This window comes from Euprymna scolopes, chromosome 2 (genome assembly GCF_053919585.1).
Source record: "Euprymna scolopes isolate OS-2025 chromosome 2, ASM5391958v1, whole genome shotgun sequence".
NCBI lineage: Eukaryota > Metazoa > Mollusca > Cephalopoda > Sepiida > Sepiolidae > Euprymna > Euprymna scolopes.
The window spans coordinates 124,361,212-124,378,965 of NC_136483.1; the positions used below are offsets into that span (position 1 = coordinate 124,361,212).

General features: G+C 27.5%; 1 protein-coding gene and 1 pseudogene across 9 annotated transcripts in view; one reads left to right on the forward strand and one right to left on the reverse strand.

Moving 5' to 3' along the window:
• Window positions 1-17,754, reverse strand: part of LOC145295919 (sodium- and chloride-dependent GABA transporter ine-like) — a 916,364-nt gene that overhangs the window by 551,153 nt on the left and 347,457 nt on the right. The gene's annotated exons all lie outside the window — the stretch shown is intronic.
• LOC145242951 (U2 spliceosomal RNA) lies at window positions 5,368-5,509 on the forward strand (annotated as a pseudogene).

The following is a 17,754-nucleotide window of genomic DNA, read 5'->3' on the forward strand; positions in this document are numbered from 1 at the left end:
AATATTGCAACATCCCCCCCTATTTTTTATAATGGGGAAGTCCCTTGTGTTTGTTCTGCTCAAAAATAAATATATATATTTTTTTATATTGAATTATACATAACAAAAATTAGAAATCATTTGGATCTTAAAATTTTAGCATGTAAAAAGACGCCATTTTTAATTGTGCTCAAATGTTGAAACAGATATATATGTGTACAGAGAAGAGAAATAAACGAAATGGAAGGTATTTTAACCTTAAAAAGGGGTGGGTATGTGAAAAAGAAGCCATTTCTTAAATTTGATTATGCACTTTTGTAAAAAAAAAGAAAAGAAAAAACGCATACATATAAATAAATATACATAAAAATAAACATACATGCAACATGTACCCGTTTAAAGAGTTTTTTGTTTTGTTTTGTTTTTTTTTTTTTGCTTTTTTTAAAATTAAAACAATGCAAAAAATAGGACATTTTTGAAAAATAAGAAAGAAAACTAATGTGCACAAAAAAAATAAAAGTCAATCGCAATTTCTGCGCGCCTTAAAATAAGCATGCAAAAAGTATTTTATCGAAAAGTAAAATTACAAAGAAAAGGTTTTTAAAAAAGTTACTTTTTAAAAAAAATTGTTTTTTGTTTTATTTCAGCAAAAGTCTTAGTTACGCATAAGTAAGTTAAAGTGTTAATACAAATAAAATCGATACAGTTTAACGTCTTGTCCAGAACTATTTTTTTTTATATATATATAGAAATTTATATACATCTGTATGTGGTCGTGAAAAAAAAATTCATTCAGTCGAATCCCCCAACAAGTTTTGAGAAAAAACGCTTTAACTTTATTCTTGTTGCGGGTTTCGTGAATACATCATCCATATTTTGTTCTGATGATATGTAATTCAAAATAATGGATTCCTTTTTTACCTCGTTTTTTATGAAATGGTATTTTATATCTATATGCTTAGATCTTTGGTTGATTATCATGTTCTGTGCTAAGACTATACTGACTTGATTATCACAATTAATTACTAGGGGCTTTTAGGTAATTCTGGCTCTAAAATAGTCTTTAGGATATTTTTAAGGTAGAGTGCTTCTTGGGTCGTGTGTGTGATCGCGATAAATACTGCTTCACACGTAGAGAGAGATACACTCTGTTGCTTTTCAGATTTCCATGAAATAATAGCCCCATTTTCTGAGAGTCTGAAACAATATCCAGATATACTTTTTCGATCTTCGTCGTTTCCCCAATCTGAATCCGAAAACCGTTCTAATTTTAGGGGATTTCTTGATTTTCTAAATACTAACTTCTGTTCTTTAGTTCCTTTTAAATAACGCAGGACTTGTTTAGCTCTATTTAAATCCTTCATTGTCGGTCGTGATAATGTTTGTGACAGTTTTGTTACTGTATAGCATATGTCGGGTCTAGTTGCAGTCATTAAATATATAAGACTACCTATAATTTCGCGGTATTGTTTATCATTTATTATTTCAGATTCTGTGTGTATATTTTTAGTAATATTATTTTCGACCGGTGTAGAGCGTTTCTTGCACTCTCCCATTCCAAATTTTAACAGTATTTTGTTGATGTATCTCGATTGAGTCATCGTAACAAGTCCTTTGCTTTGAGTAAATTCTATTCCCAGAAACCAGGATATTTTGCCAAGATCGGTCATTTTGAATCTTTTACTTAATTTGTTCGTAACATTATGTCACAGTTTGATTCGATTAAAATATCATCGACCCACAAAACCAAAATCAGTAGTTTATCGTCTTAATGTGGGGTATATAAACAGGGGTCTACAGCGCATTGTCTGAATTATTCTTTAATAATATAATCATGAAATACTGTATTCCAATACTGAGCACTTTGCTTTAGACCATATAATGACTTGTTAAGTCGCCACACGCTATTTTTATTTTTCATTATAAATCCCTCTGGAGGGGTAATATAAATTTCACAGTCTATTCGGGCATTCAAATAAGCATTTTTTACGTCGATTTGATGGATGTTTAGGTCATATTGCGATGCGATTTGCAGTAAAGTTCTGATTGTCATTAGGTTTGTAGTCAGTGAAAACGTAGAAAAATATTCTATACCGTAAATCTGAGAGTACCCTTTAGCAACAAATCTAGCTTTATACTGTTCTATGCCTGATGCTGTAGTCTTTTTTGTAAAGACCCATCTTGTAGAAATAACATGTTTATCTTTTGGGAGAGGCACTACCGTATAGGTATCATTTTCGGTTAAGGCATCTATTTCTTTTTTCATGGCAATTTTCCATTCATCACACTGTTCTGAATTAATTGCTTCGTTAAAGTTTTTTTGCCGCATTTTTCATTGAATAGCAGTAGTCGATTTGATAATCTTTTATGTTGTCGACCACAAAAAAATCGGGTTGCCTTCTATTTCTTTTGGGATATCTTTTGCCTTTATCATCATCATCATCATCATCATCATCATCATCATGGATACTCTTGTCTCTGTCATTTTTATTGTCTTCGTTTGTTTTAATTATTTGAGGGAATATAATTTCATCTTCTTCATATGATGGGTTTTCGTCTGTAAAATTAAACGTGTCTGTGAATTTTACACATCCGATTCTTTTTATTTTATTTTTCTCTGGAAAAAATACTAAATTGGCTGGACTGTTTTTATCGTATCCAAAAAATATACCTCTGTTGGCTTTAATATTCAATTTAATCTTTTTATCTATATATGCGAAGCAAGTTGAACCAAATATATGCATTCTGCTTAAATTTGTTTTTTTACCACAGAAAGATTCATATGGAGTTTTAGATAGTGTTTTGTTAAAACACCTGTTGCGTATATAGGCTGCCACCATAAGTGCGTACGTCCAAAGGTTTTTGGGGAGTTTTGATTCAATGAGTAGGCATCTTGCCATTTCAAAAAGTGTCCGCCACGCTCTTTCAGCAGTCCCATTTTGGTGTGGCGATCTAGAAGCTGATGTTTCATGCCTGATATGATGGTTAATTAGTAAAAGTTCAAAGTCTTTATGAGTGAATTCAGTACCGTTGTCAGAGCGAGTACACTTGACTTCACCGTAGGGAGCCATGTCGGCTAGATATTTTTTAGTTGCTAGCAGGGTATCAGATTTGTTCTTTAAAAAGTAAACCATTATTAAACCTGAATGGTCATCTACGAAATTCAACACATATCTATAATGTTCTCTGGACATTGGTTCCACGGGACCATTCAAGTCACAATGCACCATTGATAGGATTTTTTTGGCCTTCTGGTCTGGTATCTTGCTTTGATAGTTTGTCATTTTCCCTTGCATACAGACGTCGCAGTTGAAGTTTTTTGATGTTTGTATTTTCATTCCATCAACTACAGTCAGCTACTTTTTGATATCAGGAATATTGCAATGTCCAAGAATTTTATGCCATGTCTGTAGATCATGGCAGGCGGTTTTTGATGGGACTACGCTATTTAAATAACATAGTCTTCCATTTTCTTTAATGCCGAATACAGTTCCATTTGGGTATACCGGTTTTGATTTATTGGGCTAAAGTTTATATTTGCACCTTGTTTTGTGGCAGCTTCTACAGAAAATATATTTTGTTTAAATTTTGGGATTAGAAGAGCGTTTTCTCGAATACAGAAACATAGTTCCCCTTTATTGTTCTTTAGGAGACTTTAGCATCGCCTCTTTTCAAAATGATATCATTTACTCGACTCCCGTCAGCTAGTCCTACAAAATGATTTTGTGGCTTAAAGTTGGGATAAATATTAATAAAATCATATTCCTTTGTAATCACATGTGCCGTGGCCCCACAATTGACAAGAAACGTATTATTGTTTGTTGAAGCATTAAACGTACACGAAAATAAAAATGTATGTTCGCTAACAGATCTCTCCACATTTTTAATAGCGTCGCCATTTTGTGTCCTGTATCTACATTGGAAATTATCGTCCACATCGTGCTATAGCAAATAATTTTCGTACATTTCTTAGGAGAAAAATTGTTTTTGGCAAAGTTGCGGTTTTTATTCCTGGCATGGGTATAATTTAATTTTGGTGTTTTTATGTGTGTATTTTTAAATTTCATGATATTTGTGAATTCGTTTTTTTCTGTGATCATTTTTTCAGTTTATTCGTATCTTCTGAGTGCTACCTTGAATTGGCTAAAAGTCATGGTTTTTTCTTTCTGGGTTATCACGGTGGTAAATGGCTTGAAATAACTCAGTAATCCCTTAAGGACCGTGGAAATTAACAGACTGTCACTTATAACTTCACCAGACATTTTTAAAGAATTTGCAGTCGTTTTGGCTCTTATAATATAATCAGTAATAGTTTCGGCTTCCATTTGTTTTTAGAGAGGTCAGTTCAGTGTATAAAGAAATAATTTTGGGTTTTCCTTTCGATAAATCTCTCTCAATATGTTCAATGCTTTGCAGCCATCGTCCAGGGCTTATCTCATTACCAGTGATCCACTTCGGTCATCTAAACACTAGACAGTTGCGTTCTTTTCAATGAAGTCGGGGTCGTTTCTGTTTTTAGGTTGTGTTTCAAGTACTTTGTGTAGCTTTTGGATTCGTAGATATCCTAGAAATTTAACTTGCCACAATTCGAATTTTGATTTGGATCCATCGAAATAAAGACGCATGCTGGGCGCATAACCTCTAGAAGTGTAAGCCATGTTTAGTTTCAGAACAGTTTCCGATGGTTCGTTGTTCTAAACAAGTCTTGAGAGGTGACTGGTTTGCAGTAGACAGAACAGTTTCCGATGGTTCCTTGTTACACACAAGTCCTGAAAGGTGACTGGTTTGCAGTAGACAGTTCCACAGAGTAAAATATTCTTACCGTGTCGAGGCGGAAAAAACATGCGAAATTGTTACAGAAAAGGTTTAATATTTATGGAGCAATTCTTGTTTCTGATTGGTTGGTAGCAGAACGTGAATTAATTCGATTCGTCAGTTCCTAGCAGCATCGTTTATAAATAGAATCGTCCGACTATGTGGGATGATACCCCATTCTTCTGATGGAGAAGGTCTCCTAGCGGCTTCGGCTGCATGGAGACAGGGTAGTACAAGTCAAGGATTCGTCACTTGACACTCAGCCCAACAGGTTAGGGGCCGGGAACCGGCCCAGCACCTGTTGGACTGAGGTACACCGCCTGGGTAATACCTAGGAGGTCCACCCTCCCAGGCCTTGCCACCGGGCTTTCCGGTGGGGCAAGTTTATTGCTTGCTGCCTGAGGCGCCCCAACCGGGGAATGCCAACGGGGTTACTCAGGCAATTTTTAAAATTGCAGGAGTGCCCCTTGTGCCAAATAATGCTGATGTGGGCAGCATTTAAATAAATACCCCATTCTTCATCTTGGAGTATGGGCGCCTCTCGGCCTCTTCTGGCTAAGATCAAAGTGTAGTATCGCTTCTCGGCCTTTTTGCAAAGATCAAAGTGTAGTATCTGTTCTCAGTGCTTACTGCGGTCTGCCTCTAGTCCGAGTTTGTGAGCTTTTAACCTTTGGTTAAGAGTTTTTTTGCTTGTCTTCTGCAAGGACCAGCCCCTTCTTTGGGGATTTGGACCCGCAAAGACCTTTTTGTTTATTGTTTTATTTGTTTTTGTTATTGCCCATCCTGGGCAACTACTAACTGTCTTTTCCTCTCTTTCAGATAGTCCGGGGTCCAGCTAGCACTTAAGCAGCCGGCAGGGCCAAGGGAAACCGACGTGCCTTTTTAGGCAAAGGTCCCCTTGGTTTCCGAATCGGCGAGTGTCTAGCCGGGCCTTGGGCCAACAAATAGATGGAGCAGGCCTCTGCTCCTGCCACCTTGGGGGACGCCCCAGGTGTAGTGATCGAGATGGGTCCAGGGGGTGCCGTCCCGCAAGGCACCCCCAGTTCGAGAAGGGTTCCCGGGGTCGCCACCCCAGAGTTGTCCGGATCGAGAGCGGGGGTCGCCACCCCCAGTAGGGTCGAGTTGGGTGTTGCCACCCCGAAAGGTAGCACCAGTGCACCAGTGGTATGTCGGTTGCGTCCGGATCGAGAACGGGGGTCGCCACCCCCAGTAGGGTCGAGTCAGGCAGCACCAGTGGCATTGTGTACGCGGTGGTCGGGGCCCCAGCGGTCGGTGAACGCAAGAAGAAAAGGCCGGTAAAAAAGTGGTGGGTCTTGGAGGAGGAGCCCAGAACTCCTCTAACTAGGTCGCAGTCAGCTAGGGACAGTCCGAACAAGGTAGTGGAAGAGGGATTGCGGAGAAGTAGGTCTGAGGAAGTTATAGTGGTGGATGGGTGCTCCCCTGGGGGGAGGGTTTCCGGAAACGAGACGCCAGTTAGTCTCTTCGAGTGGCTAGCCCTCACAATGAGTGATTGCTCCCCAATACCACCTGGGCAGGAAAAGAGAACAGTAGCAGCAGTAGCAGCAGCAGCAGCAGCAGCAGCAGTAGAGACCAGTGTACCAACAGTGGCGGAGAATAATGCCATCAATAGACATTGCATTATATGAAAACTAGACATGAATTAAAATTACATTATATAAAAGCTAGCCATCAATAGAAATTGCATTATATGAAAACTAGACATGAATTGAAATTACATTATATAAAAACTAGCCATCAATAGATATTGCATTATATGAAAACTAGACATAAATAAAAATTACATTATATAAAAACTAGCCAATAGAAATTGCATTATATGACAACTAGACATGAATTAAAATTACAATATAAAAAAACTAGCCATCAATAGAAATTGCCTTATATGAAAACTAGACATGAATTGAAATTACATTATATGAAAACTAGCCATCAATAGAAATTGCATTATATGAAAACTAGACATGAATTGAAATTACATTATATGAAAACTAGACATGAATTGAAATTACATTATATAAAAACTAGCCATCAATAGAAATTGCATTATATGAAAACTAGACATGCATTGAAATTACATTATATAAAAACTAGATATGAATTGAAATTACATTATATAAAAACTAGCCATCAATAGAAATTGCATTATATGAAAACTAGACATAAATAAAATTACATTATATAAAAGCTAGCGATCAATAGAAATTGCATTATATGAAAACTAGACATGAATTGAAATTACATTATATAAAAACTAGCCATCAATAGAAATTGCATTATCTGAAAACTAGACATAACTTAAAATTACATTATATAAAAACAAGCAATCAATAGAAATTGCATTATATGAAAACTAGACATGAATTGAAATTACATTATATAAAAACTAGCCACCAATAGAAATGGCATTATATGAAAACTAGACATAAATTAAAATTACATTATATAAAAACTAGCCATCAATAGAAATTGCATTATATGAAAACTAGACATAAATTAAAATTACATTATATAAAAACTAGCCTTCAATAGAAATTGCCTTATATGAAAACTAGACATGAATTGAAATTACATTATATAAAAACTAGCCATCAATAGAAATTGTATTATATGAAAACAAGACATGAATTGAAATTACATTATATGAAAACTAGAAATGAATTCAAATTACATTATATAAAAACTAGCCATCAATAGAAATTGCATTATATGAAAACTAGACATGAATTGAAATTACATTATATAAAAACTAGCCATCAATAGAAATTGCATTATATGAAAACTAGACATGAATTGAAATTACATTATATAAAAACTAGCCATCAATAGAAATTGTATTATATGAAAACAAGTCATGAATTGAAATTACATTATATGAAAACTAGACATGAATTCAAATCACATTATATAAAAACTAGCCATCAATAGAAATAACATTATATAAAAACTAGACATGAATTGAAATTACATTATATAAAAACTAGCCATCAATAGATATTGCATTGTATGAAAACTAGACATAAATTAAAATTACATTATATAAAAACTAGCCATCAATAGAAATTGCATTATATGCAAACTAGACATGAATTGAAATTACATTATATAAAAACTAGCCACCAATAGAAATTGCATTATATAAAAACTAGACATAAATTAAAATTACATTATATAAAAACTAGCCATCAATAGAAATTGCATTATATGAAAACTAGACATGAATTGAAATCACATTATATAAAAACAAGCCATAAATAGAAATTGCATTATATGAAAACTAGACATGAATTGAAATTACATAATATAAAAACTAGCCATCAATAGAAATTGCATTATATGACAACTAGACATAAATTAAAATTACATTATTTTATAATCTAGCCACCGATAGAAATTGCATTATATGAAAACTAGACATAAATTAAAATTACATTATATAAAAACTAGCCATCATTAGAAATTGCATTATATGAAAACTAGACATGAATTGAAATTACATTATATGAATACTAGACATGAATTGAAATTACATTATATAAAAACTAGCCATCAATAGAAATTGCATTATATGAAAACTAGACATGAATTGAAATTACATTATATAAAAACTAGACATGAATTGAAATTACATTATATAAAAACTAGCCATCAATAGAAATTGCATTATATGAAAACTAGACATAAATTAAAATTACATTATATAAAAACTAGCCATCATTAGAAATTGCATTATATGAAAACTAGACATGAATTGAAATTACATTATATAAAAACTAGACATGAATTGAAATTACATTATATAAAAACTAGCCATCAATAGAAATTGCATTATATGAAAAGTAGACACGAATTGAAATTACATTATATAAAAACTAGACATGAATTGAAATTACATTATATAAAAACTAGCCATCAATAGAAATTGCATTATATGAAAACTAGACATAAATTAAAATTACATTATATAAAAGCTAGCCATCAATAGAAATTGCATTATATGAAAACTAGACATGAATTGATATTACATTATATAAAAACTAGCCATCAACAGATATTGCATTATATGAAAACTAGATATAAATAAAAATTATATTATATAAATACTAGCCATCAATAGAAATTGCATTATATGAACACTAGACATAAATTAAAATTACATTATATAAAAACTAGCCTCCAATAGAAATTGCATTATATGAAAACTAGACATGAATTGAAATTACATTATATGAAAACTAGACATCAATAGAAATTGCATTATATGAAAACTAGACATGAATTGAAATTACATTATATGAAAACTAGACATGAATTGAAATTACATTATATAAAAACTAGCCATCAATAGAAATTGAATTATATGAAAACTAGACATGAATTGAAATTACATAATACGAATACTAGACATGAATTGAAATTGCATTATATGAAAACAAGACATAAATTAAAATTACATTATATAAAAACTAGACATGAATTAAACATACATTATATAAAAAGTAGACATGAATTGAAATTACATTATACAAAACCTAGACATGAATTGAAATTACATTATCTAAAAACTAGCCATCAATAGAAATTGCATTATATGAAAACTAGACATGAATTGAAATTACATTATATAAAAACAAGCAATCAATAGAAATTGTATTATATGAAAACTGGACATGAATTGAAATTACATTATATAAAAACTAGCCATCAATAGAAATTGCATTATATGAAAACTAGACATGAATTGAAATTACATTATATAAACACTAGCCATCAATAGATATTGCATTATATGAAAACTAGACATAAATTAAAATTACATTATATAAAAACTAGCCATCAATAAAAATTGCATTATATGAAAACTAGACATGAATTGAAATTACATTATATAAAAACTAGCCATCAATAGAAATTGCATTATATGAAAACTTGACATGAATTCAAATTACATTATATAAAAACTAGCCATCAATAGAAATTGCATTATATGAAAACTAGACATAAATTAAAATTACATTATTATATAAACTAGCTATCAATAGAAATTGCATTATATGAAAACTACACATGAATTGAAATTACATTATATAAACACTAGCCATCAATAGAAATTGCATTATATGAAAACTAGACATAAATTAAAATTACATTATATAAAAACTAGCCATCAATAGAAATTGAATTATATGAAAACTAGACATAAATTGAAATTACATTATATGAAAACAAGACATGAATTGAAATTACATTATATAAAAACTAGCCATCAATAGAAATTGCATTATATGAAAACTAGACCTGAATTGAAATTACATTATATAAAAACTAGACATGAATTGAAATTACATTATATAAAAACTAGCCATCAATAGAAATTGCATTATATGAAAACTAGACATAAATTAAAATTACATTATATAAAAGCTAGCCATCAATAGAAATTGCATTATATGAAAACTAGACATGAATTGAAATTGCATTATATAAAAACTAGCCATCAATAGAAATTGCATTATATGAAAACTAGACATAAATTAAAATTACATTATATAAAACAAGCAATCAATAGAAATTGCATTTTATGAAAACTAGACATGAATTGAAATTACATTATATAAAATCTAGCCACCAATAGAAATTGCATTATATGAAAACTAGACATAAATTAAAATTACATTATATAAAAACTAGCCATCAAAAGAAATTGCATTATATGAAAACTAGACATAAATTAAAATTACATTATATAAAAACTAGCCATCAATAGAATTTGCATTATATGAAAACTAGACATGAATTGAAATTACATTATATAAAAACTAGCCATCAATAGAAATTGCATTATATGAAAACTAGACATAAATTAAAATTATATTATATAAAAACAAGCAATCAATAGAAATTGCATTATATGAAAACTAGACATGAATTGAAATTACATTATATAAAACAAGCCACCAATAGAAATTTAACTATATGAAAACTAGACATAAATTAAACTTACATTATATAAAAACTAGCCATTAATAGAAATTGCATTATATGAAAATTAGACATAAATTAAAATTACATTATATAAAAACTAGCCTTCAATAGAAATTGCATTATATGAAAACTAGACATGAATTGAAATTACATTATATAAAAACTAGCCATCAATAGAAATTGCATTATATGAAAACTAGACATAAATTAAAATTACATTATATAAAAACTAGCCATCAATAGAAATTGCATTATATGAAAACTAGACATAAATTAAAATTACATTATATAAAAACTAGCCTTCAATAGAAATTGCATTATATGAAAACTAGACATGAATTGAAATTACATTATATAAAAACTAGCCATCAATAGAAATTGTATTATATGAAAACAAGACATGAATTGAAATTACATTATATGAAAACTAGAAATGAATTCAAATTACATTATATAAAAACTAGCCATCAATAGAAATTGCATTATATGAAAACTAGACATGAATTGAAATTACATTATATAAAAACTAGCCATCAATAGATATTGCATTGTATGAAAACTAGACATAAATTAAAATTACATTATATAAAAACTAGCCATCAATAGAAATTGCATTATATGAAAACTAGACATGAATTGAAATTACATTATATAAAAACTAGCCACCAATAGAAATTGCATTATATAAAAACTAGACATAAATTAAAATTACATTATATAAAAACTAGCCATCAATAGAAATTGCATTATATGAAAACTAGACATGAATTGAAATCACATTATATAAAAACTAGCCATAAATAGAAATTGCATTATATGAAAACTAGACATGAATTGAAATTACATAATATAAAAACTAGCCATCAATAGAAATTGCATTATATGACAACTAGACATGAATTAAAATTACATTATTATATAATCTAGCCACCGATAGAAATTGCATTATATGAAAACTAGACATAAATTAAAATTACATTATATAAAAACTAGCCATCATTAGAAATTGCATTATATGAAAACTAGACATGAATTGAAATTACATTATATGAATACTAGACATGAATTGAAATTACATTATATAAAAACTAGCCATCAATAGAAATTGCATTATATGAAAACTAGACATGAATTGAAATTACATTATATAAAAACTAGACATGAATTGAAATTACATTATATAAAAACTAGCCATCAATAGAAATTGCATTATATGAAAACTAGACATAAATTAAAATTACATTATATAAAAACTAGCCATCATTAGAAATTGCATTATATGAAAACTAGACATGAATTGAAATTACATTATATAAAAACTAGACATGAATTGAAAATAAAATTATATAAAAACTAGCCATCAATAGAAATTGCATTATATGAAAACTAGACATGAATTGAAATTACATTATATAAAAACTAGACATGAATTGAAATTACATTATATAAAAACTAGCCATCAATAGAAATTGCATTATATGAAAACTAGACATAAATTAAAATTACATTATATAAAAGCTAGCCATCAATAGAAATTGCATTATATGAAAACTAGACATGAATTGATATTACATTATATAAAAACTAGCCATCAACAGATATTGCATTATATGAAAACTAGATATAAATAAAAATTATATTATATAAAAACTAGCCATCAATAGAAATTGCATTATATGAACACTAGACATAAATTAAAATTACATTATATAAACACTAGCCTCCAATAGAAATTGCATTATATGAAAACTAGACATGAATTGAAATTACATTATATGAAAACTAGACATCAATAGAAATTGCATTATATGAAAACTAGACATGAATTGAAATTACATTATATGAAAACTAGACATGAATTGAAATTACATTATATAAAAACTAGCCATCAATATAAATTGAATTATATGAAAACTAGACATGAATTGAAATTACATAATACGAATACTAGACATGAATTGAAATTGCATTATATGAAAACAAGACATAAATTAAAATTACATTATATAAAAACTAGACATGAATTAAAATTACATTATATAAAAAGTAGACATGAATTGAAATTACATTATACAAAACCTAGACATGAATTGAAATTACATTATCTAAAAACTAGCCATCAATAGAAATTGCATTATATGAAAACTAGACATGAATTGAAATTACATTATATAAAAACAAGCAATCAATAGAAATTGTATTATATGAAAATTAGACATGAATTGAAATTACATTATATGAAAACTAGACATGAATTGAAATTACATTATATAAAAACTAGCCATCAATAGAAATTGCATTATATGAAAACTGGACATGAATTGAAATTACATTATATAAAAACTAGCCATCAATAGAAATTGCATTATATGAAAACTAGACATGAATTGAAATTACATTATATAAACACTAGCCATCAATAGATATTGCATTATATGAAAACTAGACATAAATTAAAATTACATTATATAAAAACTAGCCATCAATAAAAATTGCATTATATGAAAACTAGACATGAATTGAAATTACATTATATAAAAACTAGCCATCAATAGAAATTGCATTATATGAAAACTTGACATGAATTCAAATTACATTATATAAAAACTAGCCATCAATAGAAATTGCATTATATGAAAACTAGACATAAATTAAAATTACATTATTATATAAACTAGCTATCAATAGAAATTGCATTATATGAAAACTACACATGAATTGAAATTACATTATATAAAAACTAGCCATCAATAGAAATTGCATTATATGAAAACTAGACATAAATTAAAATTACATTATATAAAAACTAGCCATCAATAGAAATTGAATTATATGAAAACTAGACATAAATTGAAATTACATTATATGAAAACAAGACATGAATTGAAATTACATTATATAAAAACTAGCCATCAATAGAAATTGCATTATATGAAAACTAGACCTGAATTGAAATTACATTATATAAAAACTAGACATGAATTGAAATTACATTATATAAAAACTAGCCATCAATAGAAATTGCATTATATGAAAACTAGACATAAATTAAAATTACATTATATAAAAGCTAGCCATCAATAGAAATTGCATTATATGAAAACTAGACATGAATTGAAATTACATTATATAAAAACTAGCCATCAATAGAAATTGCATTATATGAAAACTAGACATAAATTAAAATTACATTATATAAAACAAGCAATCAATAGAAATTGCATTTTATGAAAACTAGACATGAATTGATATTACATTATATAAAAACTAGCCACCAATAGAAATTGCATTATATGAAAACTAGACATAAATTAAAATTACATTATATAAAAACTAGCCATCAAAAGAAATTGCATTATATGAAAACTAGACATAAATTAAAATTACATTATATAAAAACTAGCCATCAATAGAATTTGCATTATATGAAAACTAGACATGAATTGAAATTACATTATATAAAAACTAGCCATCAATAGAAATTGCATTATATGAAAACTAGACATAAATTAAAATTATATTATATAAAAACAAGCAATCAATAGAAATTGCATTATATGAAAACTAGACATGAATTGAAATTACATTATATAAAACAAGCCACCAATAGAAATTTAACTATATGAAAACTAGACATAAATTAAACTTACATTATATAAAAACTAGCCATTAATAGAAATTGCATTATATGAAAATTAGACATAAATTAAAATTACAATATATAAAAACTAGCCTTCAATAGAAATTGCATTATATGAAAACTAGACATGAATTGAAATTACATTATATAAAAACTAGCCATCAATAGAAATTGTATTATATAAAAACTAGACATGATTTGAAATTACATTATATAAAAACTAGCCATGAATTGAAATTACATTATATAAAAACTAGCCATCAATAGAAATTGCATTATATGAAAACTAGACATGAATTGAAATTACATTATATAAAAACTAGCCATCAATAGAAATTGCATTATATGAAAACTAGACATGAATTGAAATTGCATTACATGAAAACAAGACATAAATTAAAATTACATTATATAAAAACTAGCCATCAATAGAAATTGCATTATATGAAAACTAGACATAAATTGAAATTACATTATTTGAAAACTAGACATGAATTGAAATTACATTATATAACAACTAGCCATCAAAAGAAATTGCATTATATGAACACTAGACATGAATTGACATTACATTATATAAAAACTAGACATGAATTGAAATTACATTATATAAAAACGAGCCTTCAATAGAAATTGCATTATATGAAAACTAGACATGAATTGAAATTACATTATATAAAAACAAGCCTTCAATAGAAATTGCATTATATGAAAACTAGACATGAATTGAAATTACATTATATAAAAACTAGCCATCAATAGAAATTGCATTATATGAAAACTAGACATAAATAAAAATTACATTATATAAAAACAAGCAATCAATAGAAATAACATTATATGAAAACTAGACATGAATTGAAATTACATTATATAAAAACTAGCACCCAATAGAAATTGCATTATATGAAAACTAGACATGAATTGAAATTACATTATATAAAAACTAGCCATCAATAGAAATTGCATTATATGAAAACTAGACATGAATTGAAATTACATTATATGAAAATTAGACATGAATTCAAATTACATTATATAAAAACTAGCCATCAATAGAAATTGCATTATATAAAAACTAGACATGAATTGAAATTACATTATATAAAAACTAGCCATCAATAGAAATTGCCTTATATGAAAACTAGACATGAATTAAAATTACATTATTATATAATTTAGCCACCAATAGAAATTGCATTATATGAAAACTAAACATAAATTAAAATTACATTATATAAAAACTAGCCATCAATAGAAATTGCATTATATGAAAACTAGACATGAATTGAAATTACATTATATGAAAACTAGACATGAATTGAAATTACATTATATAAAAACTAGCCATTTATATAAATTGCATTATATGAAAACTAGACATGAATTGAAATTACATTATATAAAAACTAGACATGAATTGAAATTACATTATATAAAAACTAGCCATCAATAGAAATTGCATTATATGAAAACTAGACATAAATTAAAATTACATTATATAAAAGCTAGCCATCAATAGAAATTGCATTATATGAACACTAGACATGAATTGAAATTACATTATATAAAAACTAGCCATCAATAGATATTGCATTATATGAAAACTAGACATAAATAAAAATTACATTATATAAAAACTAGCCATCAATAGAAATTGCATTATATGAAAACTAGACATGAATTGAAATTACATTATATAAAAACTAGCAATCAATAGAAATTGCATTATATGAAAACTAGACATAAATCAAAATAACATTATATAAAAACTAGCCATCAACAGAAATTGCATTATATGAAAACTAGACATAAATTAAAATTACATTATATAAAAACTAGCCATCAATAGAAATTGCATTATATGAAAACTAGGCATAAATAAAAATTACATTATATAAAAACAAGCCATCAATAGAAATTGCATTATATGAAAACTAGACATGAATAGAAATTACATTATATGAAAACTAGACATGAATTGAAATTACATTATATAAAACCTAGCCATCAATAGAAATTGTATTATATGAAAACAAGACATGAATTGAAATTACATTATATAAAAACTAGCCATCAATAGATATTGCATTGTATGAAAACTAGACATAAATTAAAATTACATTATATAAAAACTAGCCATCAATAGAAATTGCATTATATGAAAACTAGACATAAATTGAAATTACATTATATAAAAACTAGCCATCAATAGAAATTGCATTATATAAAAACTAGACATGAATTAAAATTACAATATATAAAAACTAGCCATCAATAGAAATTGCATTATATGAAAACTAGACATAAATTAAAATTACATTATATAAAAACTAGCCTTCAATAGAAATTGCATTATATGAAAACTAGACATGAATTGAAATTACATTATATGAAAACTAGCCATCAATAGAAATTGCATTATATGAAAACTAGACATGAATTGAAATTACATTATATGAAAACTAGACATGAATTGAAATTACATTATATAAAAACTAGCCATTTATATAAATTGCATTATATGAAAACTAGACATGAATTGAAATTACATTATATAAAAACTAGCCATCAATAGAAATTGCATTATATAAAAACTAGACATGAATTAAAATTACATTATATAAAAACTAGCCATCAATAGAAATTGCATTATATGAAAACTAGACATGAATTGAAATCACATTATATAAAAACTAGCCATAAATAGAAATTGCATTATATAAAAACTAGACATGAATTGAAATTACATAATATAAAAACTAGCCACCAATAGAAATTGCATTATATGAAAACTAGACATAAATTAAAATTACATTATATGAAAACTAGACATGAATTGAAATTACATTATATAAAAACTAGCCATTTATATAAATTGCATTATATGAAAACTAGACATGAATTGAAATTACATTATATAAAAACTAGACATGAATTGAAATTACATTATATAAAAACTAGCCATCAATAGAAATTGCATTATATGAAAACTAGACATAAATTAAAATTACATTATATAAAAGCCAGCCATCAATAGAAATTGCATTATATGAAAACTAGACATGAATTGAAATTACATTATATAAAAACTAGCCATCAATAGATATTGCATTATATGAAAACTAGACATAAATTAAAATTACATTATATAAAAACTAGCCATCAATAGAAATTGCATTATATGAAAACTTGACATGAATTAAAATTACATTATATAAAAACTAGCCATCAATAGAAATTGCATTATATGAAAACTAGACATAAATTAAAATAACATTATATAAAAACAAACCATCAATAGAAATTGCATTATA